This window comes from Orcinus orca, chromosome 12 (assembly GCF_937001465.1).
Source record: "Orcinus orca chromosome 12, mOrcOrc1.1, whole genome shotgun sequence".
In the NCBI taxonomy this organism is placed as follows: domain Eukaryota; kingdom Metazoa; phylum Chordata; class Mammalia; order Artiodactyla; family Delphinidae; genus Orcinus; species Orcinus orca.
Genome location: NC_064570.1, coordinates 77,219,345 through 77,244,959, shown reverse-complemented (window position 1 = coordinate 77,244,959; position 25,615 = coordinate 77,219,345). Strand labels below are relative to the sequence as shown.

The window sequence follows — 25,615 nt, the reverse complement described above, 5'->3', positions numbered from 1 at the left end:
AATCAAAGAGGGAATCAAGAACTACCTAGAGACAAATGACAATGTAAACACGACAATCCAAAACCTATGGGATGCAGTAAAAGCAGTTCTAAGAGGGAAGTTTATAGCAATACAATCCTACCTCAAGAAACAAGAAAAATCTCAAATAAACAATCAACCATACACCTAAAGGAACTAGAGAAAGAAGAACAAACAAAACCCAAAGTTAGTAGAAGGAAAGAAATCATAAAGATCAGAGCAGAAGTAAACGAAATAGAAACAAAGAAAACAATAGCAAAGATCAATAGAAGTAAAAGCTGGTTCTTTGAGAAGATAAACAAAATTGATAAACCATTAGACAGTCTCATCAAGAAAAAGAGGGAGAGGACTCAAATCAATAAAATTAGAAATGAAAAAGGAGAAGTTACAATGGACATTTCAGAAATATGAAGCAACCTAAGAGGCTACTACAAGCAACTCTATGCCAATAAAATGGACAACCTGGAAGAAATGGACAAATTCTTAGAAAGGTATAACCTTCCAAGACTGAACCAGGAAGAAATAGAAAATATGAACAGACCAGTCACAAGTAATGAAATTGAAACTGTGATTTTAAATCTTCCAACAAACAAAAGTCCAGGACCAGATGGCTTCACAGATGAATTCTGTCAAACATTCCTTCTCAAACTCTTCCAAAAACTTGCAGACGAAGGAACGCTCCCAAACTCATTCTATGAGACCACCATCACCCCGATACCAAAACCAGACAAAGATACTACAAAAAAGAAAATTACAGACCAATATTAGTGATGAATATAGATGCAAAAATTCTCAACAAAATACTAACAAACAGAATTCGACAACACATTAAAAGGATCATACACCATGATCAAGTGGAATTTATTGCAGGGATGCAAGGATTCTTCAATATACACAAATCAATCAATGTGACACACCACATTAACAAACTGAAACACCATATGATCATCTCAATAGATGGAGAATTCATGCATCTATTGATGCAACAGATGCAAAATTCAACACCCATTTATGATAAAAACTCTCCAGAAAGTGGGCATAGAGGCAACCTACCTGAACATAATAAAGGCTATATACAACAAACCCACAGCAAACATCATTCTCAACAGTGAAAAACTGAAAGCATTTCCTCTAAGATCAGGAACAAGACAAGGATGTCCACTCTTGCCACTATTATTCAATGCAGTTTTGGAAGTCCTAGGCATAGCAATCAGAGAAGAAAAATAAATAAAAGGAATACAAATTGGAAAAGAAGAAGTAAAACTGTCACTCTTTGCAGATGACATGACACTATACATAGAGAATCCTAAAGTTGCCACCAGAAAGCTACTAGAGCTAATCAATGAATGTGGTAAAGTCACAGGATACAAAATTAATGCACAGAAATCTCTTGCATTCCTATATACTAATGGTGAAAAATCTGAAAGAGAAATTAAGAAACACTCCCATTTACCATTGCAATAAAAAGAATAAAATACTTAGGAATAAACCTACCTAGGGAGACAAAAGACCTGTATGCAGACAACTATGACACTAATGAAAGAAATTAAAATTGATACAAACAGATGGAGAGATATATCATGTTTTTGGATTGGAAGAATCAATCTTGTGAAAATGACTATACTACCCAAAGCAATCTACAGATTCAATCCAATCCCTATCAAATTACCAATGGCACTTTTTACAGAACTAGAAAAAAAATCTTAAAATTTGCATGGAGACACAAAAGACCCCGGTTAGCCAAAGTAGTCTTGAGGGAAGAAAATGGAGCTGGAGGAATCAGGCTCCCTGACTTCAGACTATACTACAAAGCTACAGTAATCAAGACAGTATGGCACTGGCACAAAAACAGAAATATAGATCAGTGCAACATGATAGAAAGCCCAGAGATAAACCCACGCACCTATAGTCAACTAACCTATGACAAAGGAGGCAAGGATGTACAATAGAGAAAAGACAGTCTCTTCACTAAGTGGTGCTGGGAAAACTGGACAACTACATGTAAAAGAATGAAATTAGAACACTCCCTAATACCATGCACAAAATAAACTCAAAATGGATTCGAGACCTAAATGTAAGACTGGACACTATAAAACTCTTAGAGGAAAACATAGGAAGAACACACTTTGACATAAGTCACAGCAAGATCTTTTTTGACCCACCTCCTAGAGTAATGGAAATAAAAACAAAAATAAACAAATGGGACCTAATGAAACTTAAAAGCTTTTGCACAGCAAAGGAAACCATAAACAAGATGAAAAGACAACCCTCGGAATGGGAGAAAATGTTTGCAAACAAATCAACGGACAAAGGATTAATCTCCAAAATATATAAACAGTTCATCAGCTCAATATTAAAAAAACAAACAACCCAATCCAAAAATGGGCAGAAGACCTAAATAGACATTTCTCCAAAGAAGACATAGAGATGGTCAAGAAGCACATGAAAACCTGCTCAATATCACTAATTATTAGAGAAATGCAAATCAAAACTACAATGAGGTATCACCTCACACCAGTTAGAATGGGCATCATCAGGAAATCTACAAACAACAAATGCTGGAGAGGGTGTGGAGAAAAGGGAACCCTCTTGCACTGTTGGTGGGAATGTACATTGATACAGCCACTATGGAGAACAGTATGGAGGCTGCTTAAAAAACTAAAAATAGAATTACCATATGACCCAGGAATCCCACTACTGGGCATATACCCAGAGAGAACCATAATTCAGAAAGACACATGCACCCCAATGTTTATTGCAGCACTATTTACAATAGCCAGGTTATGGAAGAACCTAAATGCCCATCGACAGATGAATGGATAAAGAAGATGTGGTACATATATACAATGGAATATTACTCAGCCATAAAAAGGAACGAAATTGGGTCATTTGTGTGGACGTGGATGGACCTAGAGACTGTCATACAGAGTGAAGTAAGTCAGAAAGAGAAAAACAAATATCGTATATTAACGCATATATGTGGAACCTAGAAAAATCGTACAGATGAACTGGTTTGAGGGCCAAATTAGAGACACAGAGGTAGAGAACAAAAGTATGGACACCAAGGGGGGAAAGTGGCTGGGGGGTGGGGGGTGGTGATGTGATAAATTGGGAGATTGGGATTGATATGTATACACTATTATGGATAAAATGGATAACTAATAAGAACCTGCTGCATAAAAAAATAAATAAAATTAAAGTTAAAAAAAAAAGAAAATTTTATTTTATAACCTGAACTAATAACGAGGAGAATCTGACATAAAACAATGGGTGGCTCAGAGTTAACTCAATTCCTCTCCTGGAATCACCTTACAGTCCTTGTTGTATTTATGGTGGCTGGGTCTTGTCCACCACGCCACCATTCCCTACATAGGATTACCGTGCACATATTAATAATATAATATATTATTTTATTATTATATCACACAAAATATGTTAATAACATATTAAAATTAACTATTAATATATTAATATAGTATTAAAATAATAAAAAATCTTTTCTGAGGTTTAACAAGTTAAAATGGCTTTGAATATTGCTTACTTTTTTGACTCTGATAATATATTTATGGGAATTTTTTTTTATTTCATAGTGAATTCTGTATACAAATCAACACTACCAAATATTAGGAAATCCATGAGGGAAAAAGTATTTCATGAGCTTGCACCCTGTTTCCTAAAACGTGAGTTTCAGATAAGCCCAAATTTTAGATGACAAGAAGTCAGACCATGTCTTAAGCAAGAATTTAAAAAACAGCATATCTATAAAACAGGAATAATAATAGTTATTTTTATACCATGCACATTAAGCATGTAGCATAGATTCTGGTATGTTGGGAGCACTCAGTAAAAACTTTATTATTATTCTGTCTTTATTTTCTTCCTATAGCCAATAGATATAATAGTTATATTAAAATGAACATTAATGCATTAATGATTGTCATATTCACATGACAATTTATAGATCAGGTCTTACTGATGTCATCATTCTTAATTTGTCTTTCAGTTTAATTGGGCTGTAAGTAGAAAATTACACAGACAATAGCTTCTATAGTTGGGTCCAGACCATACACAGCAAAGGAGGTTATTTGTAACCTTCAGTTTGATATGAACCAAATTAAACAAATAAATCAACCACTATTAGTGAGGAACCTAAGTTGGGTAAAAGAAATTAATTACACACCATCGTATACAGAACCTTTCCAAGAATATTTGAGAAAATGGTATCCAATCCATCCCACATACATATTTTAAATCCACATTTTATAGCTCTCCTTTTAAATAAAGCACTCATGAAAAATTTCTGGAATTTAGCTGAGGATTTTATATAACCAAATTCTGACCTTTTCCTGGTATATTAAACACCCTTTACAATCACTGTACTTACACAATGTTCTTCCAGTCTCTTAATGGAGTAGACACTATTCCGGCTTAAATCACCAAATTCCAGAATAGAAAAACAAATATTAAAAACTGAGAAGAGAGTCAAGTCAGACCATCTCCTTGTTCCCAAGCATCTAGTCTGACCTCCCATGTAGAGTGGTAATTTATGCTTCAATCTCTGCTCTGTTGTACAACAATCTAGGAGAAATGGCAGTTCCCTCCTCCAAGATGGGTATTTCTCAGAGAACGACTGGGAATTGAAAATAAATCTTGAGGTTGAAAGTTAATTACTGACAGCAAATTATCCTTTATGAATAACAACTTTCTCCATAACATTAATAAAAGTGTCTTGATTTATGTACCTTTCATGTATATTCATGTTGAAAGATGTTCAAAGACTGGCTGAAGCAGGAGAAATAACAGAAAGAGGGTTCTGAAAAGAAGGGAAAGAGGAAAGAATGAGGAATAAGCCCAGGAAAGCATGGAAAGTTGATTAGGAAGCCTGACAGAGAAGGTCCTCCTGTGAGGGAGGGGACAAAACTCACACATATCAGGGCCTGAACTCAGGTTGGGAGGGAGAAAGGGGAAACAGAATCCCTACCATCACTGTGAGTATGGAAGGGAGGGTACAAGGGATGATAAAGAAGCAAAGACATGAGAATGTACTCATTTTGGCTGTTTAAAGAAAGGAGGGCTACAGAAGGAGAAGGTGATGAACTCACTGAATAATGCATTGTTAGTCAAATCGCCAAATAGAAGTTGGAAATTAGGCATAGTTGTGCTATTATTCACACTTACATTCTAATTAACAGAATTACATATAACGCATAGGCTCACTTTATCTGTGGGTTTGAGAGAGGTAAAGGGAACTCATTCACTTGTGCCCAGTGTACGAAAAAGAACACTTGGAAGGACCACCAAAGTGACAAAGCACCACTCTCATCTCAGCACATTCCTTGCAGGACCCAACAACAAAAGATGGTGTGAAATGCTTACTGCCTACCTACACTCTGGGTAATCTTTCAGGAGTGGCTTCTTCCAAGAAAGGCCTTGTCCAGAACAAAGCACAAGAATGTTAACACACAAGGTCTGGGTGAGGTTTCACTCACATCACTGCTCCCTACCCATTCACAAAATGTTCCTGCTCTCAGACAAGTGAGAAGCAGCTGAGCATCACAGGCACCAGGCACCACCCTCACAAGACCCCTTGCAGGACGCACGCACACCACACACCACACACCACTCTCCAACTGGCCTCCCTCCATCCCCTGGAATAACAGACAGAATTGATGAGGAGAGAGGTGCTGGTGTCCCGAAAAGCCCAACATCTGGAGTGCCAGAGGCAGGAGGAGACAGAGAAACCATGAGCTTTTAAACAACAAGTATCTTGGGAAATAACCCAAGACAGATAATGCTCTGGATTCCAGGAAGATATGCAGCACGATGCTGTGGCTTGTCTATGAATTCACAGATTTGAATTCATAAGCTATACGACTTCGAGAAAGACAGACTTTCTGGGTCTCAGCTTCCTCATCCCTCCTAAAAAGTGGTTGGAGTCAATCATCTCTTAGCATCCATCAGTATCTAAAGATATTATGGTAAAACAATTTTTTCAGAATAATTCATGAACTGAGCAGATCGCCCAAAATTTGAGCCTTGGTACCGTTTTCCTGGATCAGTTTAGCCCTATAACCCTAATGAGCCTCAGCAGTTTTAGGAAGTAGTGATCAGAAGCAAGGATTCCTGACTCCAGTGCCCCATTTTATCCACCTGCCCCTGCTCCCCTACCCTCGTGATCCAGTCGTATATGTGTCCATTTTGGATATCAATTTCTGTTCTGATAATAACATTACTCAGGAAATACACGGCCATCAAGATGTTCCTGGCACTTCAGTGATTAGGCAGAACGGACTATGCAGCCTTGTTTCCATAATTCTAATCAAGCAAGGTCCCTCCTAGGAAATCCTATCAAGCTACTGAGGAAGAAGTATGTGGACTTTTCTTTTTAATAAGAGCCTCTAGGTGTGCCAAACGTTTAGAAGTCAATAGGCAATACTTGAGAACAATAGGAGGAAAGGAAAACAATGCTTTTTTTCAAAATGGAAGTGGCCTGATTTTCTTCTGATTATTAAGATTTCTACCACATATTGTCAAATTGCCTTTCAGGAAGCTCGTCCTAGCTGATTTTCCCACCAGCATTCCATAGCGACCACTTCATCACACCCTCACCATACAGGTATTGGATTCTGTTGTGTGTCAATGCGTTGGTTGAATTAATACTATGTTCTTTTTTATTTATTTTTAAAATTTATTTATTTATTAATTTATTTAATTTTTGGATGTATCCGGTCTTTGCTGCTGCACGCAGATTTTCTCTAGTTGCTGAGAGTGGGGGCTACTCTTTGTTGCGGTGTGCGGGCTTCTCATTGCAGTAGCTTCTCTTGTTGTGGAGCACAGGCTCTGGGCGCATGGGCTCAGTAGTTGTGGCTCACGGGCTCTAGAGTGCAGGCTCAGTAGTTGTGGCTCACGGGCTTAGCTGCCCCACAGCATGTGGGATCTTCCTGGACCAGGGCTCGAACCCGTGTCCCCTGCATTGACAGATGGATTCTTAACCACTGTGCCACCGGGGAAGCCCCTACTGTCTTCTTTAAATTTGAACTTTTAATTATCAGTGAGGTTACATAGTTTTTCACACATTTACTACAAATTGTTTATTTATGCCATTTGTCCATTTTTCTATTGTCGTGTCTCTTGCTTTATTCATTTAAAAGAGCTCTTTGTGTTAAGGATATTTGTTTTTAATTTATTTTGTCACAAATATTTTTGCCCAGATTGCTGTTTGCATTTTAACTTTGTTCATGAGGTGGGTTTTTTTTCCTGTATAAAAGTTTTCATTCTGTTTTCATGGAGTCAAATATTTTAGTCTTTTTTCCCTTGTGTAGGAAGGTCTTTCCCACTCCACCAATATGTATATATTTTTCAAGTATTTCACTTTCAATTTTTACACTTAAATTTCTGATGCATCTAGTATGTATTGGTATAAGTGGTGACATAGAGATTTCATTTCATTTTTTTCCAGTTTTTTCAACCCCATCGACTGAAAACTCCATATTTTCTTTTCTGATTTGAAGTGTCTCTCCTTTCTAACACGAAACTCTCTTTCTGGAGTTCTGACTATTTTCCTTTGATCTCCTCATCTGATGTGAACTGATTCTGACACCACTATCAAAAGTGATTTTAATGAGTGTGGTTTCAAAATTCATTTTATTATGTGGTGAGGCAATGCTCCCAACTGGTACTTCAAAAATTTCCTGGCTATTCACATAAGTTTCTTGCTCCAGAAGCACTTAGTCACTTGAAGTGAAGTGTTGAATATATGTAAGTATTTTTCAAAGTGCACAAACTTGTAAAAGTCTTAAAGCAAAGAATTTTATAGGCAATATCCATCACTCCCTTTTAGAAATATATCTAAAAGACTGATCACTGCTGTTTTTTTTGGCCACACAGCTTGCGGGATCTTAGTTCTCCAACCAGGAATTGAACCCACACCCTCAGCAGTGAGAGCAGAGTCCTAACCACTGGACCACCACAGAATTCCTATTAAGACTGGTCACTGCTTTAAAAGAATGCTCAGAGTGTGGGTGGTGGTGAGGGGCAGGAATTTTCCGGCCCACAAGATGCATATTTGGTTGGCTTATAATGGCCAAGACAGATTTAAGTGTGATGAAAATATATGTATATAGTGCATCCTCTTCATCACATTATTCTTAAAAACATTAAAATTATCATATAAAATTATCATATATGATAAAAACATTATCATATGTTTTAAAAACTTTAAAATTATCATATAAGAAAAGAATGCAACTTACGAGTTCCCCACCATTCATAAAGCTATATGGACTTGTTGCAACAAATCAGTCATTGAGCCTTTCAGTCACATTAATTTCCTCTGCCTTCCCTTAGACCTTGTTTGTCAGGCCCTACCTCGTTTTCAGCCTCTAGGGTCCCCTTTCCCCACAGCAAGAGTTGCTTTATCGCCCCATCTCTGATCCCCTGAATTAGTCACTCGCCACCCAAAACCAGGTGAGTGCTCCCACAATCCCATTCACTCACTAGTCACATGGCATTGAAATTGCCATTGTTTTTACCTGTAACCCAGTTAGAGACTAGAGATAATATGATATTCACTATTGTACCCAATCCCTAGCTCAGTGCCTGACACAGATGAATCTCAATAAATATTTAGCGAGTCGGTGAACACGACGAACTAAACATGAAGCAGGAGGGACACAAAGAGCTCCAGCCCAGGACTCTGGGATTTAGTATCATCTCAGTCGTTTTCACATTGCATTACAGAGTCTCTAGGACTGTTTCTCCTCCAGAATTCCCAGATTCAGGGAATTCTGTCCCTGAATCCCACCTCCCGGCTCTCCCCGCTGGTCCTGCTGACAGGCTTGCCCAAACGCTGACACCCTGCCTGGGTCAGAACACAACCTGCCTTCCAGGACACCCCATAACCTCATGTTAGATCCTCAGAGGCCAGATACTAGCTTGAACCACTCTTTGTCATCTAAGGCCACACCATTTGGATCCTGTGTTCTACCTGTTGCCAGTTAGCTACGTGCATGGGCCTTGCCTGACGGAGCCTAAGATACGTTCTTCAGGATGAGTGGATTGAACGGATCTCACTCTGGAAATGGTTGTGTTCACACAGCTCAAATCTTTTTCATTGTCACACAATAGTAATGATAGTACTGTTGAAGTTCAACTCCTATGAAAGTTCTGGGAACAGAACTTGAAATAATAATCCAGATATAAATCAGATTGCAGGGTTTTAACCATACATTTATGCTATGTGGAAAAACAAGAGCTCTTTTTCTTTTCTCTAATCTCTCTCTCAAAAGGACAAAATTCTTTACTTTCTGAGAAACCACAAGTCACTTTCATCTGGTTTTCCCCCAGTCCTCTCCTCTATTTGAGCTCAGTGCTTCACGTGTTCATTTTGGTGAGATTCCATTGCAATACATCACCAGGAACACATGTGTTCCACCGGGACCTTATTCCCTGGAAGATGTGAATGGTGATGTAAATAACAGCCTCATTGGAATTTGAAGGAAGTAGTGCAGGAAAGAAAGCTACAGTGAAATAAGGCAAAATCAAGCAACTATAATCAATATTTCCTCCTGGGGTAATGTGGGTAGTATTGATGCTGATAGGGAACTTCAACGGTATTCATCAGCTGGAGCTGTCAGCAGAACATTAATTAAATGGCAGCTGTTGCTTTACCACTTGTAGGGGAGGAGAGCAACTAACTCCAAAATAGATTTCCAAGGAGAAGCGCATTTCCAGCTAGTAAACCAAATAAGGGCTTGGTTGTGTTTTGTTTTGTGTTTGTTTGTTGTTGTTTTTTTTATGAGTTTTGCAGCACGTGAGTGAAGAGATGAGGAGCAATTAGACTTGTGTCAATAGTTATGCATTTGGGGCTCCCCTGGTGGCGCAGTGGTTGAGAATCTGCCTGCCAATGCAGGGGACACGGGTTCGAGCCCTGGTCTGGGAAGATCCCACGTGCCGCAGAGCAACTAGGCCCGTGAGCCACAACTACTGAGCCTGTGCGTCTGGAGCCTGTGATTCACAACAAGAGAGGCCGCGATAGTGAGAGGCCCGCGCACCACGATGAAGAATGGCCGCCGCTTGCCACAACTAGAGAAAGCCCTCGCACAGAAACGAAGACGCAACACAGCAAAAATAAATTAATTAATTAATTTTTGAAAAATAGTTATGCATTTAAAGTAAGAGTTCTAGTCTGTTGTTGGGAATATACATATATCATGCTAATCACAGCTACAGAGTCTAGCTTCCACTCAGTTAAGCATTCATTACTCTCTGATGCTCTAATGAACATTTAAGATGTCTGTTGATTTTTAACTTGTAATAAAAACAATATGTGGTCATTAAAGGTTTAGAGAATACTGAGAAGCAGAGAAATAATCACCCATGGTCAGTGATTGTTATTCCTATGTTTATATAAAAAAAATTATGTTCAGTCCAATTACTGATCAAAGCTGTTCAGTAATGTTTACTTCCTCAATTCCATGACACTTAACAGATTCAACTTATTGAGCACTTGTTTTATGAAACACGGCTCTAAAAAAAGTCCCAAGTCATACCTGAATCTATATATCACGTTCATTTTTTAAATTTACATGTAAATATTTATCATAGAATATTATAATCTTTCACTTTTTGTTGAGTTGCTATTGCTTACAGAAATCTGTGCTATAGGTATTTGCCATTTGTGATTTTCATCTTGGTAAAGTTCATTTAACCAGACAATGTATATAGATTTTTCCCAAGGTGTAAAAAAGCCTTCTCTATAGAAATGTAAACTTACAGAATCAATCAGAAAATTAATTCCATAATGCAACCTAAAAATGTATACTTTAAGAGATCTTTGGAGTACGCTGACCCTCCAGCCAGTCACTTCCATGGGACAGACCAGCTTGTTTCTAACGCACCTGCTGCTATAGAAGAAGTGAAGTGATTAATCCCTTCCTGTTGTTGCTGAGGTCATGAGAAGTTAGGGGGTAGTAAGAAAGTCCAGAGATGGGGAAATCCCAGGGAAAATGGTGAACACAGCCAAACTCACAGGGTTAGGGGAAAAGTCAAGGTCTGAACGAGAGAGTAGAGTTTGTGGTTAGAATTTCCACCTAAAGGTAAAAAGATATGTGCCCAAAAGTAAGACAGGAAATATTATAATGGTCCACAAAAGAAAGACTGGATAAAAGAAACAAAGTCACTGGGGAAAATGGAACGCTTTGGAACAGTCTCTAAGAGAATGGGTTGTCTCCAGTTGGCACACTTATTGGGAAAATAGAGACTGCAAGGACCCCATCTCCAGCCAAGCAGCAAACCAGCTAGTGGGATCTCAGAGCACCAAGGCCAGCTGCCACAAGACCCCTGATGCTGAAATAGGGGAGCAGCTGCCACTCAACACCTTACATTCTCAGAGTTGGCTCCAGAACAGCAAAGTGATTAAGAGATTAAGAGCACAAGCTGAGGAGTCCAATTGCCTGCACTCAAATCGCAGATCTGCCACCTGCTTGTTGGAGGGCCTTGGGCAGCTCCCTCAGCCTCCTTATCTGTACATGTAGAGTGTACGAGTATCTGCCTCACTTCTGCCTTGCTAGTGCCTAACACATAGAAAGCAGTCATTAAATATTGGCTACTTTGTTGTTTATTATGATCATGTGATAGAAAAGGTAATAGACTCAGCCTCAGAGGACATTGTACCTTCTACCAAGTGACCTCTCTTCCTTCATCCTGGTACCTTCTTCTTTAAAATGAAGAGATTGTATTAGATAACTGGCTCTCAACCCTGGATGCACATTAAAATCACATAAAAGCTTCCAAAATAGATCAACACTTGGGCATGCACTCAGGGCAGCTTGAATCAGAACCTCTGGGGCATTGCCTGGACATCTGCATTTTCAAAGCATCCCAGGTGACTCTGACACACAGGGAGTGTTGAGAACCACAGACTAGATGACCTGATGGTCCCGAGTGAGCTCAGAGTCTAGAGGTTTCCACCCTCTTTGGTATGGGTGGCTCCAGGACCAAAGCTAGGTGATCATGGACAGTGTGAGACTCAGAGCCCCCATTCCTGCTGGAAGTCAGACCAGCTGTGGCAATGCCAAGAGAACTAGGAGGTCTCACAGAATGTCTGAATTATCATGCGGTTTGGGTGCCAAGAGGAATTTAGAATAATTGAATGAGAAAAAGAATACTTCCAGAACCCAACCAGTGAAGCCCTTTGTCTCCAAAGGATATAACACTAATTATTTCCCTCCTTTGACACTGTTACACCTTTTCACATAAAGACAGGGAGGACAAAAGGGAAATTCTTAGTTTGTTTGTCGTAAGGAAGTCAGGAGAGATCATGTGAATGAAAAAGAGTGCCTTAATGAAATATAATACATCACGACCTTTATTTTGGATTAAATAGGTCTATGCCACAGAGCAAAGAGTGTATTTGCTTCAGAAAGGTGTTTAGCCTGTCAGGAAAGTAGCCTACAAGTCCTGTGTGCTGACCAGTAGTGAGCATGTAGGAGCGGGGCTGGGGTGTGCTACATAGTTGTGACAAGATGCCGTTCGTAATTCACAGAATAGAATTTCTCAGAAGGTAGAGATTCATTCTGTTATGTGTTTATTTCACGTGAAACATTCACCTTCTTGGGATATTAAATCCTACCACCTGGGATATTTGATACACAGGAAAAGTAGAGTATTTATGGCCACTGGTGTAAGAAAAAGCAAAGCATTATCTGCTCCATCAAAATTGTATTAGAACTGCTCTCCTTTTACTTCAGATAGTACAAAAGTTAAGTGTCATACAAGTAAATAGAAACTCAAAAATTCCAATTATATCCAGAGAGTCAGATTTTTGGCCTCATTGGAGATGACTCGGATTTGAATAAAGGTAAAAGAATTAAATAGAATAATAAAATATCTCACGCCATTGCTCCACTGTAGCAAACCACTGGCTGAAAAGTATCAGGTAATTTTCCTTAAACTACAGTCAGCTCTGTTTTTCAGAAGGAACAACATGCTGTTAGGTTGACAACTCACTCCCTAAACAAAGTCATTGGGAGTCAATAAGGCTCTTATACAGAATGAGACTTTCTGTCCCCTTCCTCAGTACCTCCCCCAACAACCTTACACACACCACCGAAGGCTTCTTCCAGCTTTATTGCTACCAACAGCTGGAATAAGTATGTTGCAGGACTCTCTCTTGAACCACTTAACAAACGGAATGCCCATGACCAAGGCAGAGATCTGCAGAGCATTTCTTTACAATAGGAGGGGGAGTTCTAACTTGTCAACAGGAGCAACAACAGACCAGAACTCCCAATGGCATCAAGGGATCTGGCTACAAGAGCGCCCATAACAGATCATAAATCCAAACGCTCCACGTGTTCCTTCTCCAGAGAATCATCTCAGCAGCGTAGAAGCCAAGAACCACGCTGTGCCATCCACCACTGTGGAAGAAGAGCTTCTGTGTTCCAGGGCCCCAGGCCTAGCTCTTCCTGGGTCGCCCAGCTCCGCAGGCCATTACAGCTTCTGGCTCTACTTCAGGACCCTGGAGAAGAGCCCCATTGGCCTTTTGACCCCAGATCTCTTTGTTCTTTGCTCTTAGTGAATCTTTTCAGACTGCAGGGTCACATTCGACACCTTTCACCAAAACGTCTCACAGTCACCTAGGTAGAGGTTCTCCTTGAACAACTGCCTGCATTACAAGAAAGTGGTGAAAATATGGGCTAAATAAGATCAAATTGCCTGGGTTAGAATCTCAAATCTACCACTGAGCAAGTTACTTATCATCTATAAACCTCATTTTTCTAATCCATAAAACAAGAGATAAAAATAGTGCCTCATCGGGTTGTTATGAGAAGTAAATAAAATCATTCAAGGTGCGTGGCACAGAAAAATCTCCAGTATATGCTATTACTGGCATCATGTATATATACTAAATAATTATGCACAGCTCTATAATACATACATTAAGTAGATAATCTATATTATATGTAGCTGTTATTATCATTATATTATCTATTATATCACTATATAAGAATTGGGATTCAGATGTCCCAGTCATTAGTAGGAACACCTGGCATGCTGGGCAACGATCTATGGAATGAACAGAAGATGGAAGGTGGGGATTTGTCACCAAAGTTGAGGGGCCCCCGAGGAGTGAATTCTACCAAAGCAGCTGCCTTTCTTAAGGACCAAACAACAGGCTGTGACCAAAGCAGTTGGTCTGGCGGTGTCCAAACCAGAGGATGAGATCTATCAAGAGAGCATGTGAAAGTTAAGCTTATATGTAAAGGCCCCTCCCTTGTCCAAATTCCAGGCTGCCCGTGAAGCATGCGTCACTCACTAAACAGTTAATGAAACACAAAGAGCCTTGAATATCTCAAGTGTCACATTTCAAGACTTATAGAATAATTAGGAAAAATCTGAGCTGGCAAAACTCTTCCTGGCTCGTGCTGGCAAGCAGACCATCTTTGTTTTCCATTAGTGTGTGTTGTCGTCACAGTAACTGCAAGGCTCCGAATACAGGCCCGGGGTGTCATTTCCTCATGTACTTAGGCTGCCACACTGAAATAGCATTATGAACTCAGCAATGCCTCTTCCTTTCCTGTGGTATCTCAGTCAAAGAAGCAGGCCCTAAAAGGAGTTACTTAAGACGTAAATATATTAAAGACATATAAAGAAAAATAAAGTCCATTTATCCCTATTACTGTATCGCCTATGACTCATGTGTGTGTCGGGGGGGACCTTATTTTTGCAAAGATCTTTTATATAAACAAGGCAAGTTGGCAGTAATTTGATTGTCTTGGTGATGTCAGCAGTCTACTGTTTTCAATCAAATTGGCTTTTGGCTTTAAATCTGTAGCAAATCATTTTTTAAAGAATGCATTTGGCCAACTCTGATATGCCCATTTCATGGCTTTCTTTCACCTTTTCCTTACAAAGATAAGCAGCAGATAATTCACTTCTTCAAAGTAACTTGGAAAGATTGAAAGATTGCAATTACAATTATTGAAAAAGCAAAAAAAAAAAAAAGATTATTTTCAAGTGTAGACATATAAAGTCCTTGGCCAGTGAAGCAACAATTGTTTTCATCTATGGTTTGGTGAAGGAGGTAGGTGACAGCATTTAAGGAAAAACAGAAAAATCCCTGAACCTTAAGGGTTCAATGAAAGTCAGACCACTTGAGATAAATTCTGCATTAGCTTTAAAAATTCTTTTTAAAGTCTGTCTTTCACAGACCTCAGTAACACATAAATCACACAATATTATGCACATTGACACCATTTCCCAAAAAGGAAACGCAACACCAACATTCTTTTGACTTTTCAGTGCTGCTGTGGCTTAAACAAAGCTCTCAGGGACTGGAGTGCTGGTTAATATCGTGTTTCTTCATCTCTTTCCTGGGAGTTTCTCAAGTTCTGCAATCAGCTGGTCAACAGCCAACTGGAGCTGCCCAATTCATGCTGGACTTTCCTTATTCTAAGTTCTTACACAACTCGCTGCCTAGCCTTTGAAATTACACTGCCTCAGCTACTGCCATGGGGAAAGTCGTATTCTGCCTGCAGTCTTTTCTCTTCTCTGATTAGCTAAAGAGTAGGACTGACCATTTAAGGAAAAAAGAAGAACATAAGCCAATATGTTTTCCTGAGGTTCCCATATTTTTGCCCTAGAACCTTTATAATGTATTCTATAAAGCCAAGAAAATTCTTTTCTTTCCCTCCTTTCTTCTTTCTTTCTTTCTAAAACAAGGTCTTCATTAGAGAATGATCATTCTGAAATTCAGTTTGCCTTATCTTTTAGAAACTTATCCTTTCAATTGTGAAAAATAAAGCAAAATGGACAGGTCTAAACTGTGAGTACCCTGCATAAGCTAGTAGAAGTTACTAAGAAACTTCTCTACTTTTGAGTGCTTCATATATTTTTGTTAAGTTAAATATACAGAATAGTGAGCACCCCATAATATACTCATACATCTTTATCAGGTAACACTCTTTTTTTGCCTTGGAATATACTTTCTTGCCATGTTTAAGAGGAATGACTAGGATTAAGGGCAATGAGTAGCAAGAATTCACTTGTATTTGGTGAGGCTGAACCTCGTGTGAGATGACCTTTTTTGGTCTTTTCATTTTTATCTGTTACTAGGTTAGTAAAACAAAACAAAACATCTAAGGGAAGAAATAAAGAATGATAAATTTAATAATATATCCCTCCTTGGAAGAGGAAGTCTCCCAGCGTAGTCGGCTATAAAAGAGATACCCAAGCACTACATATAAACACACATTATCTCCAAGTGCAAATATAGAAACCATGGAACAGTCTATGCTGTGGGTGATTTCTTGGCCTTTTTAGTAATAATTCTATAAGACAGCACACTGCTGAGTGATAACGGAGGGATTGAAACATAAATTCCATACTAAATTATTGGCTGGAGCTCAAACTATGTCTGCTTGGAGTACACAGCAGCAAAGTATGTCCCTGACAAGATTCCACATTTAAACAATACATTCTTCTGTCTTTCCTATGATCTATGAACCTGATTTTACAAACCGTCTGTATCTAAGATTTTTGTGTGCAACAAAGATTAAGCTAAACAGATAACTATATTTAAAGTGCACTAATAAAGCAAGAATAGCATAAAATTATTGAAAAGTCTATTGGGCAACTGTAAGTTTTATCAACTCGTTTAATCTTCAGAACAACTCTCTGAGGAAGCTAGTATTATTACCCTCATTTTAGAGATGAGGAAGCTGAGGCACAGAGAGTAACCTTGCCCAGGGTCATAGTGAGCTGAAACCTGAATTCAGGCCGTCTGACTTGCCTATGCAATTAGCCTTTCCTGCCTCCTCCATCTGAATGACACATCCAGCTCAGATATAAGGAAGCAAAACACATTTTATTAGCTTATCTTTCATTCTACTGCTACATATCTTTAAAATAATTAATGTATAAACAAATGTATGTTGCGGGCTTTCAGATATTATTTTTCTAATAAGCTGTTACCAGCCTTTTTTCTCTTAAACTTGTCTGCTGAAATAGATCTCAGCCTAAGCTCACCCCTTCACTTCCCATGATGCTGCTGTTTTAAAACCCACATGTTAGAGAGGGGACAAATTAGTGAAGATGTCAATTAAACAAGCTCTGTAAAATCTTATTTCTTAGGGCAACTGTTTTGTGAAGAAATGCTCATCTTCCAAAACAGACAATTAGCATTAGTTGAGAATGAGTATTTTACCACAAAGTGTCACTTCTAAAGAATAAGTAAAAATTATAACCACTGGGAAATCATTGCTAAATGAATATATTAAATATTTCATAAGTTTCTTTGAGAAAATCCCATAGTGATTCTTGGTGAACACCCATTTAAAAGAGTAATTTTAACCTCCTTGGCTGTCTTAAAATGTAAAGAGAATTCTTTTCTTTTGGTGAACATGGAAAAAAATTAGTTCAGAATCATGATTCATGCTTTATCTCACACAGTAAGGCTACAGGTTTCAGGAGTGATTTAAAATAAAACTGAGAAATGTCTCTTTTTAAAATATTTACGGAAAAATAAAAAGGGATAATCATGATATTTAAATATTTTAATGTTCAAGGCCAGATTTTAATCCATGATGACCCACAAATGGAAGGAACCATGATTTAAATGTATAGTACCAAAGGTAACTATAAATAGAATCTGGTATCAGAAGATGATAAAAGTATACGAGTTATGGTATTTAGAGCTCTAGGTGTATACACAGGAGATGCATGTATAAATATATATATATAGTCTTTATATATCTGCCTTCCTATTTCATTCCCAAGAGGTACATCGTCTCCACAATCAAGTACACGAGCGTAGTCACAATTACTTGTAATTTTTCTGTACTCGGTAAAACTATGAAGACCTTCCTTGAGAAGTTTTTGAGATAAAAAGCTATTAACCACACTTACAGTTGCTTGTCTTGATTTTATACTTACCTATACTTTCTCACATGCTCACCATTAGAAATCCAGAGCCAAAAATGTTCATAGAACATCCACAAGGTACATGGGGCCGAACCGCTCCAGAGCCAAGGGATGCTTAGGACAATGTTTTGTACCCGGTCACCTTCATAAACTTGTTCTGAATTTCAAGAAGTAAACCCTGCTCCAAAGGACCCTAATTCTAACAGAGCACCAAACAGCCCAAACTAAGAAGGAATCACTTCTAAATGGTATGGTCTGGGAAATCATTGTGAAAGTGGAAGCCACTGATCTGGGTTTTAAACAGCGGACAAAGTCTCTACAGGAGAGAGGAGGAAAAGTGTTCCAGGCAGGAGGGAATGAAAGGGGCAGAGGTGGAGCATTGAAATATGCAGTATGTAGGTGTTTGGAGAAGGGCCCAAAATCTGAACTATCTGAAGCAGAAGGACACTTGTTGTTGAGTAGTGGGAGCTGAGACTGGAAAAGTTAAGTACATGCCAGATGATGGAAGGTTCTCAAAATACCCAGCCTAGGTGTTTGGCAGCGACTAGTTGCAAAAGATAAGCGAGGAGTAGGAGAGACAAGCATAAGAAAATTAACCCCAGGGTCATGGGCAAGGTGGTCTGGATGGCAACGAGGGGTGGAAGGGGAGCAGCGCTGTTATCATACAGACCAAGGATGAAGGGAACAGACCTTAGGGTGGTGGGAGAAATGGCAATGGGCTCTCTTATGGTCAAGGGTCAAAACAACACAGACGTGAGCCTGAGTGAACGAGAGAACACAACCTGCACCGCTGATTGTTCATAAACTGGAGGAAAGCACGTGCTCTAACCTGAGCTATTTTTGATTCTCAAGGGTAAACTTACAGTCATGAAGACAGTGATACTCAGAAATCAATCCATCAGGAAACATGCTTTCACCCAGGGCCAAATGCTGTACTCAGTTATCCTCACACTGTTCCACTAACTCCAAAAGAAATTACATGCCTCCGAAATCTACGAATGGCAGATTTTGGCTTTACACAGACGTTTGTAAGCCAACAATGTGACCCTTCCTAAGATAAAAACAAGAAAAATGTAAAGCATTTAGTTCAGACTTTTTGAAACTCTTTAAAGACAAAGATACTTCATCTCCACTAAAGCACCAGAAGTTTCATTCTCTGATACCAAGTTTACCAGAGTGCATTTTGCACTGTTACATTCATTGTACGTGATTAGCTGCATTTACTTTGTAAACTAATCATGCAATCAGAATCATGAAATATAATATGTACTGAAATGTATGTACTATTTCATTTTTCTGAGCATATGATATATAAGCTTTAATTCGTTTTTCTTAAAATAGGAACATTTACTGAAAGAGTTGATACATTCTTGTCAACAATTTGTTCAAAACTGGTTTGGGGTAAATTAGTTAAGTTGACAAAATAGACTCGAATAATTTCTTTTAAAATGTGCATTTGTATCTTCTTTGAAATTATCCCTAGTTTAGAATATTTTTTCAAATTATCATGTTCACTTAGAGGAACAAACTTCTTACACAAATCCAACCCAACTACAGACACGAGTTACCAATACTAACCACGTCACCAATGTGCAGCCGTAAGTTTTGTCAGATTCAGTGTGATATTGATCACGCTAAGCAATTCTGATAAAACAGCATAGAAACTCATGGAAGGGGAGCCAATACAAAGACAAAAGGAGGATTTCCTTCACACTATGGTGAACACATTCATACACACATACGTGCAACTTAAGAAAGAATTTTTTCTAATACATTCAATTTGAGTTTTAAAAATCAGAATCTGTCTCATCTATATACAAGCAATTACTCAATGTCTTTTTTTAAAAAAACACAAAATAGTATTCTCCTGAATACTATTCAACAACTGCAAAAGCAGTGATCTGAAACCAGGCATATCTTGTGCCTAGTGAGAAGCACTTGGGGTGACTGTCATGTAACGAGGTCAGAACCAGCACAAGGTGTACCAGTGTAATCAGAGAATCCGGCAAAGGAGAAGCCAGCCAGTCAAAAGCACAGCAACGCAAACACCACGCAGGACTTGCCTTTCATTTACCACACAAGCTGCTCAGCTAGTTTCATTATATGAAAGTTATTTTGCTTCTGGAGAAAATACCCCTCCCATTGGTTAGCCATCCTCATTGTGAAAGGACTGTGAAGTTGTCCTTTGTCGTATTTCTGTTACCTGCCAGAAAATGATAACTTGGCAGACATATTTTGATCGCTATTAAAGCATCATTACAATCTTTGTGTTTAGAAAACAATCGGATAATTCTGAGAAAGAGATGACTTTCTGATTCTTTAAAAAGAATTCACAGTGATCATCATAATTCCTAAACGTGTTATCACAGTGGAACAGTGAGAATCAAAGGAAACAGACAACACAGAATCAGAGAGAGCTCTCTTCTTGTGGAAACAGAGATTTCTTAAGACAGTAGGTAGCTGTGTATTTTGGTCTTACCTGACTGGCAGCTCGTCTAACCAAAGGTACGTCCTTTATGGAGGTAGCTTATCCTTGGAAGAACCCAGTGGCTTGCCCCACAGCCCAAGAGAGACTGGAGTTCTGGAAAACTATCCAGCCCAAAAGAATACAGAGGAAAAAGCTTTTCCCACTTTCTTTCCTAGGACTAGCCAATAGCTGAAGTCATGCAGGAAACTGGGTAGAGAGAAGGGGAAAGCAGCTTCTTCTCCCTGAAATCCCGATCAGCAGAAATTGGAGGCTGTTGTATATCTCCCACCCAGACTTTTGTTTAAAAGTTTTTTCAACTGTTGCTAGGTGTTGGATTCTGAGATTAGGTTTCTCGTCTTCTGCTCCCTTCACAGCACTGTCAGAGCAGTGACTTTGTCGAGAAGCTGAGCTCGCGTGTGCTATATTTAACCAGTGTTCTCAGCAAGTCAAGCCTGTCAACAGCTGAGAAGTTTGGAGCCGGCTCTGCTCAGTTCCTCGGCAGCTGGGTTATCAGTGGATACAGCTCTGCTCACCCTGTAAAAGACTGCGGGGAAACGGCAGACCCTTTTAAGGACTGCTGCTCATTACACAGAGGTAATTATTGTTGGAAGCCCTTAAATGCAGATTGTGATTTGGAACCTCAAGGCAGTTGCCTTGAGCAGAGCAATTTATCAATGCAATATTCTGCTCAATTAGGCTTTCTCAGATAAACGGTCTTAAATAGAAAAGGCTTTTAAAACTGTATGACAACTCTTGGGAAAACTCACAGTAAAAGATCATTCCCAGGCAGCTTTTTACATTGATGTGTTGCATTCGTAGCTAGATTACATTCATACCTGTTATATCAGACTTAACCAGCTTATATACCTGACTGTTATTAAAGTAAGTTTATCATAAAGGAATGTCTATAACATTATGTTTTTGAAAGGAAAATCTTAGCGTTCTCACTCAGGTCATTCATTCAAAGCAAGAAACGGAGAACACTCCAGGAAAACCAGGACTTCAGACACCTCTGGTTGTCAACAGCCTTGTCTCATCATTAACCCTCCAGTCTCCAAAACCAGAGAGCGATCACTTCTACCCTGAACTCCAACATAAAGAATGTCTCAAGATATTTTTATTTGCTTTATTCTATGTCGGAAAATAGTATGAATCTTCCAAGATTAAGAATCATGAAAAAAAGTGTGCTTAAAACTATTCTTGGGACTCCCTTACTAATTACTTATGTGAAATTAACAGTAAGAGGACCTGAGAGAGTGTCTTTTAGCCACGAAGTAGGAAGGGAGACACACATGCACACACGTGCTCACACACACAAAAACACACACCATTACTGGCTAACACACTAGAATATTGCCCTGACAAAAATCTTGCCACTACCACTAAAAATGTTGACCCCTTTCCTGAGATCAATTTGTCAGTTTAATGATACCGTTTTTAATGATACCCTTTTTTTGACATGCAAACTGAAGTTGGACCAAGGAGACATGTAAAGGCATAGATTGCATATTTTAAGTGTTGCATACTTGTGAAAAGAGGCTTAATATGCTAAGGAACCCTGATGTCTGTCTGGGAAAGGCTGCCACTTTTCACAAGGGGTGTGTGTGGCCTTTTTAAAGAAATGACACTTACATCCAAGGTTAAATGAGCCCACACCTCAACCAATGAGAAAACGTCTCAGCTCCCCTCAACCCACCCACCGCACTAACAGCATTCATCCTCCCCCTCTAATTTCTTTACTACTGTTCATATATAAAATTGCATTTGTTCAGATTCTTCTCAGTCCTTCTGGGTCTGGGCCAACGCTGATTTTTTTAAAAAGACTTCTATTAAGATGAAAGCATTCTTATCAACTATACTCCAAAAAAAGAAAACAGAGATGAAAGCATTCTTAAAAGAAACTGCCTCTTCTGGAACGCTACTGGATCTTTTAGAGACCATCTATTCACAGTCCCTAGAAAGTGGGTTCTAATAGGCAGTGGATGTGTGTGACTGGGCTGTGAATGGTTCAGAGAGGGACTAGGAGAATTTTTTAAAAAACCTTACAAAGGGGGTGGTGTGGGGAGACAATTGTTTGAAAAATGCCCACACCCCACTCATAACCCACATGCGATAGCGCCCCCTTCCCTAAAGAGGACCTGGGGAATGTATCATTTCATCCCTCGTAAGAGTTCATTTTATAGATGTCCCCAGTCCAAAAGGAAGCAGAGAAGTATGTTAGCCAAAGTGAAGAAGACTGTGGGCCTTTCTCACCTTCTGGGATGGCCCACACTCTGCCTTGTGGAGTGTCTTTCTCTCCAGATAAATCCACTTCTTACCTGTCATTTTGTCTCTCACTGAATTCTTTCTGCGATGGGACATCAAGAACCTGAGCTTCTGATCAGCTCGGTGCTTTGTGACCACCTGGAAGGGGGGGGATAGGGTGGGAGGGAGGGAGACAGAAGAGGGAGAAGAAATGGGGATATATGTATATGTATAGCTGATTCGCTTTGTTATACAGCAGAAACTAACACAACATTGTAAAGCAATGATACACCAATAAAGATGTTAAAAAAATAAAATAAAGTAAATCCATTACTTCTAAAAAAAAAAAAACCTGAGCTTCATTACTAAGTCCTGAAGCCAGGTATAAAAAAAAAAAAGACTGAGGGGAAATAACCCACTTTGCCTTTATGGGCCTAGGTAATTCCATTGAGAGGGTGATCGTTATTTATTTCTTCCCTAACTATCCAGACAATTAGAGGTTTGGGTGGGCTATTTTTTCTTCTTTAATGAAAACCTAGTCCCCCACCGTTGTTTTCTTTAACCTTTGGACTAGCTGTTCATTGTTGCTGTTCGTTTATTTCTAAAATGTGGTAACAAGCAACAGCATACAAAGTATTTCATGTAATTAGATACTATTGCTACCTTCGAATTATGTTCTTTAATCAGGCTAGGCATATGTGCTGGTCTGACTCAGTACTCCACAGTCATCAGTCTCTCTCTCATTCTCTCATGCTCCCTCTCTCTCTCTCTCTCTCTCTCTCTCTCTCACACACACACACACACACACACACACACTCCATCTCTCTATAAAGTGAATTTATTTTGAAGGCTTCCCCCACCCCCTGGGAACGATTATTCAGACAAAAGCATTTCCTATATAATCCACAGAGGAAGTAGTGCATTAAGAACTATTAGAAATTTGTGTTTTGTATACAGTCAACAAGGAATCGATTTTTCAACACATGTTGTTAATATATTACCGTTCAGTGGCATCCTTTTCCCCGTCTTAAGTGTGAGCATTATTCTGAGAACCTCTAATAAACTTACAACTAAAGCTCAATTTCCCAACTTCAAGAATGAATCACGATGAAACTTTTTAATAAGAAGATAGATTAATGTTATCAGTGAGAAAAAAGCAGATGAATTGTAAGGGAGGTGGCACATTATGTCTGTATCCGTTTATAAGACCAAAATTTACCACATTGTTCATTTAAAGAGGCATAGTGATTTTTAAGTTAAAGTTTATGTTATTTAATATATACAGTGAAGAGAAAAATAGACATTGACTTCAAAACGATGCTCAGGGCAGCAGGGTGTGGGGGCCTAGGTCACAAGGGGAATTTCCAGACCTGCCCTGTTCTCCACATTGGCTGGCTTAAAGACTGGAATGTAAGCACCCAGGTAGCAGAGAATGTTTCCTGTTTGTTCCTTACTAAATACTCAAGCACCATAGTAAGTGTTCAATAAACAGGAATGATTGAATGAGCAAATGAACATGTAAAAGATGAAAGAAAAGATGAAGAAAACTTTAGAGCATATTATCCGTAAACTTACGGAAAATGAATCTAGGCTCTCTGGACAGAGTTGGGTCATTATTAGCTGCATATTCAAAGTTGTAGGAAGAAATTCTTAGATTGTAAATTAATTATTTTGAAAATTTTAAATTTCAAAGGAAAGTAATAGATTTCTGGATAATAATAAAGATACCTGTGTAACATATTATATCCTAGGCAGAGTTCTAAGGGCTGGACATGTACTAACCCACTTAATTTTAACAATAACCCAGTGAGGTCGGTGTTATTATTGTCCCAGTTTTTTTACAGGCAAGAAAACTGAAGCACAGAGATATTAAGTAACTTGACCAAGGTCACATGTTAGTAAGTGACAGAACCAGAATTTGAACTAGGGAGTCTGGTTCCAAAAATTTGTGTTCTTAGCCACTTAACTGTCTCTTACATATGTTAGTCACAGTAACCTATTCTTCACAGTCACTGAGAGTCAAAATGTATAGACTTTTCTATACCTGAAGATATATGCTCTGAGCAAAAACATACACTTAAAACTCCACAGCTTTGAGGCAGATAGAAAAAAAAGTGGCATAATTTCATGATCAGCGTAGTAAAATAAAAGCTTATTGGAAATGAAGCCTTGTTGAATACCAGAAAAGAGAAAATTGGACTGAAAAGAAGATAATTGCTTTGAGGAAAAAAAAAAATCTATTTTTAAGCAAAGGATATGAGCTGTTCAGTATTCTCTCTAAAACAAACAATGCATGATGAATGAGTTCACTGCTTAGCAAAATTCTAAAATTACATTCTAAAAATATAATTTTGGTCTATGATTTGATAAGCAATTCAAAAATGTTTATGAACTATGCATTCACAACCAAAACTTCTCAAAGACATAATCAACAGCAAGAAAAAACAAAAAACAACAGGGATGGAGGGATTGATATACATTAGCTAGTTCTTTGGTATCAAAATGATAGTTTGATATATTTGCTATAGTCAGGTTTTACAATTTGCAAATACTTACACTTTCTATTAATCTAGCTATACTTCTATTTAGATTTTACAAAACTTTAGAAGAAGTAGTACTTTGTAATATCTACAAATATTCATAATAGAATAACTACTTTGTCCTATTTACAAATAAAATAGTGTCACACCTACATTTATTCATAAAATATTTAACTAAATTATTTATTTTCCCAACAGTTTCAGAAAAAGGAGAGGCAAGACTAAGTTTAAAAGTTATAAGATAATAATAACTTATTATTATTAAAACCCCCACTTCCCTGTTTATGTGCTTGAAAGTAGGTTAATAGAATTTAACCCTGGTAGTTATTATATAAGACCATATTCTGCATACATATACAGTTCACAAGCATCTTATTTTTTGAAAGGGTCAGATGACATGTGCCTGAGTGTATTTCCTGCTTCC

The 25,615-nt window shown here is 38.5% G+C and overlaps 1 protein-coding gene across 7 annotated transcripts in view; it reads right to left on the bottom strand.

Moving 5' to 3' along the window:
* The window catches only part of FILIP1 (filamin A interacting protein 1), a 269,457-nt gene that overhangs the window by 174,349 nt on the left and 69,493 nt on the right, over positions 1-25,615 (bottom strand). For 6 of the 7 annotated variants that reach the window (XM_049695665.1, XM_049695664.1, XM_049695668.1 and 3 more), the window contains one exon: positions 22,726-22,810. The gene's annotated coding sequence lies outside the window, so the exon portion shown is untranslated. Of the gene's footprint in view, positions 1-20,419; positions 20,912-22,725; positions 22,811-25,615 lie in introns of those variants that run through there. The other variant, XM_004270104.3, reaches the window with a different exon arrangement.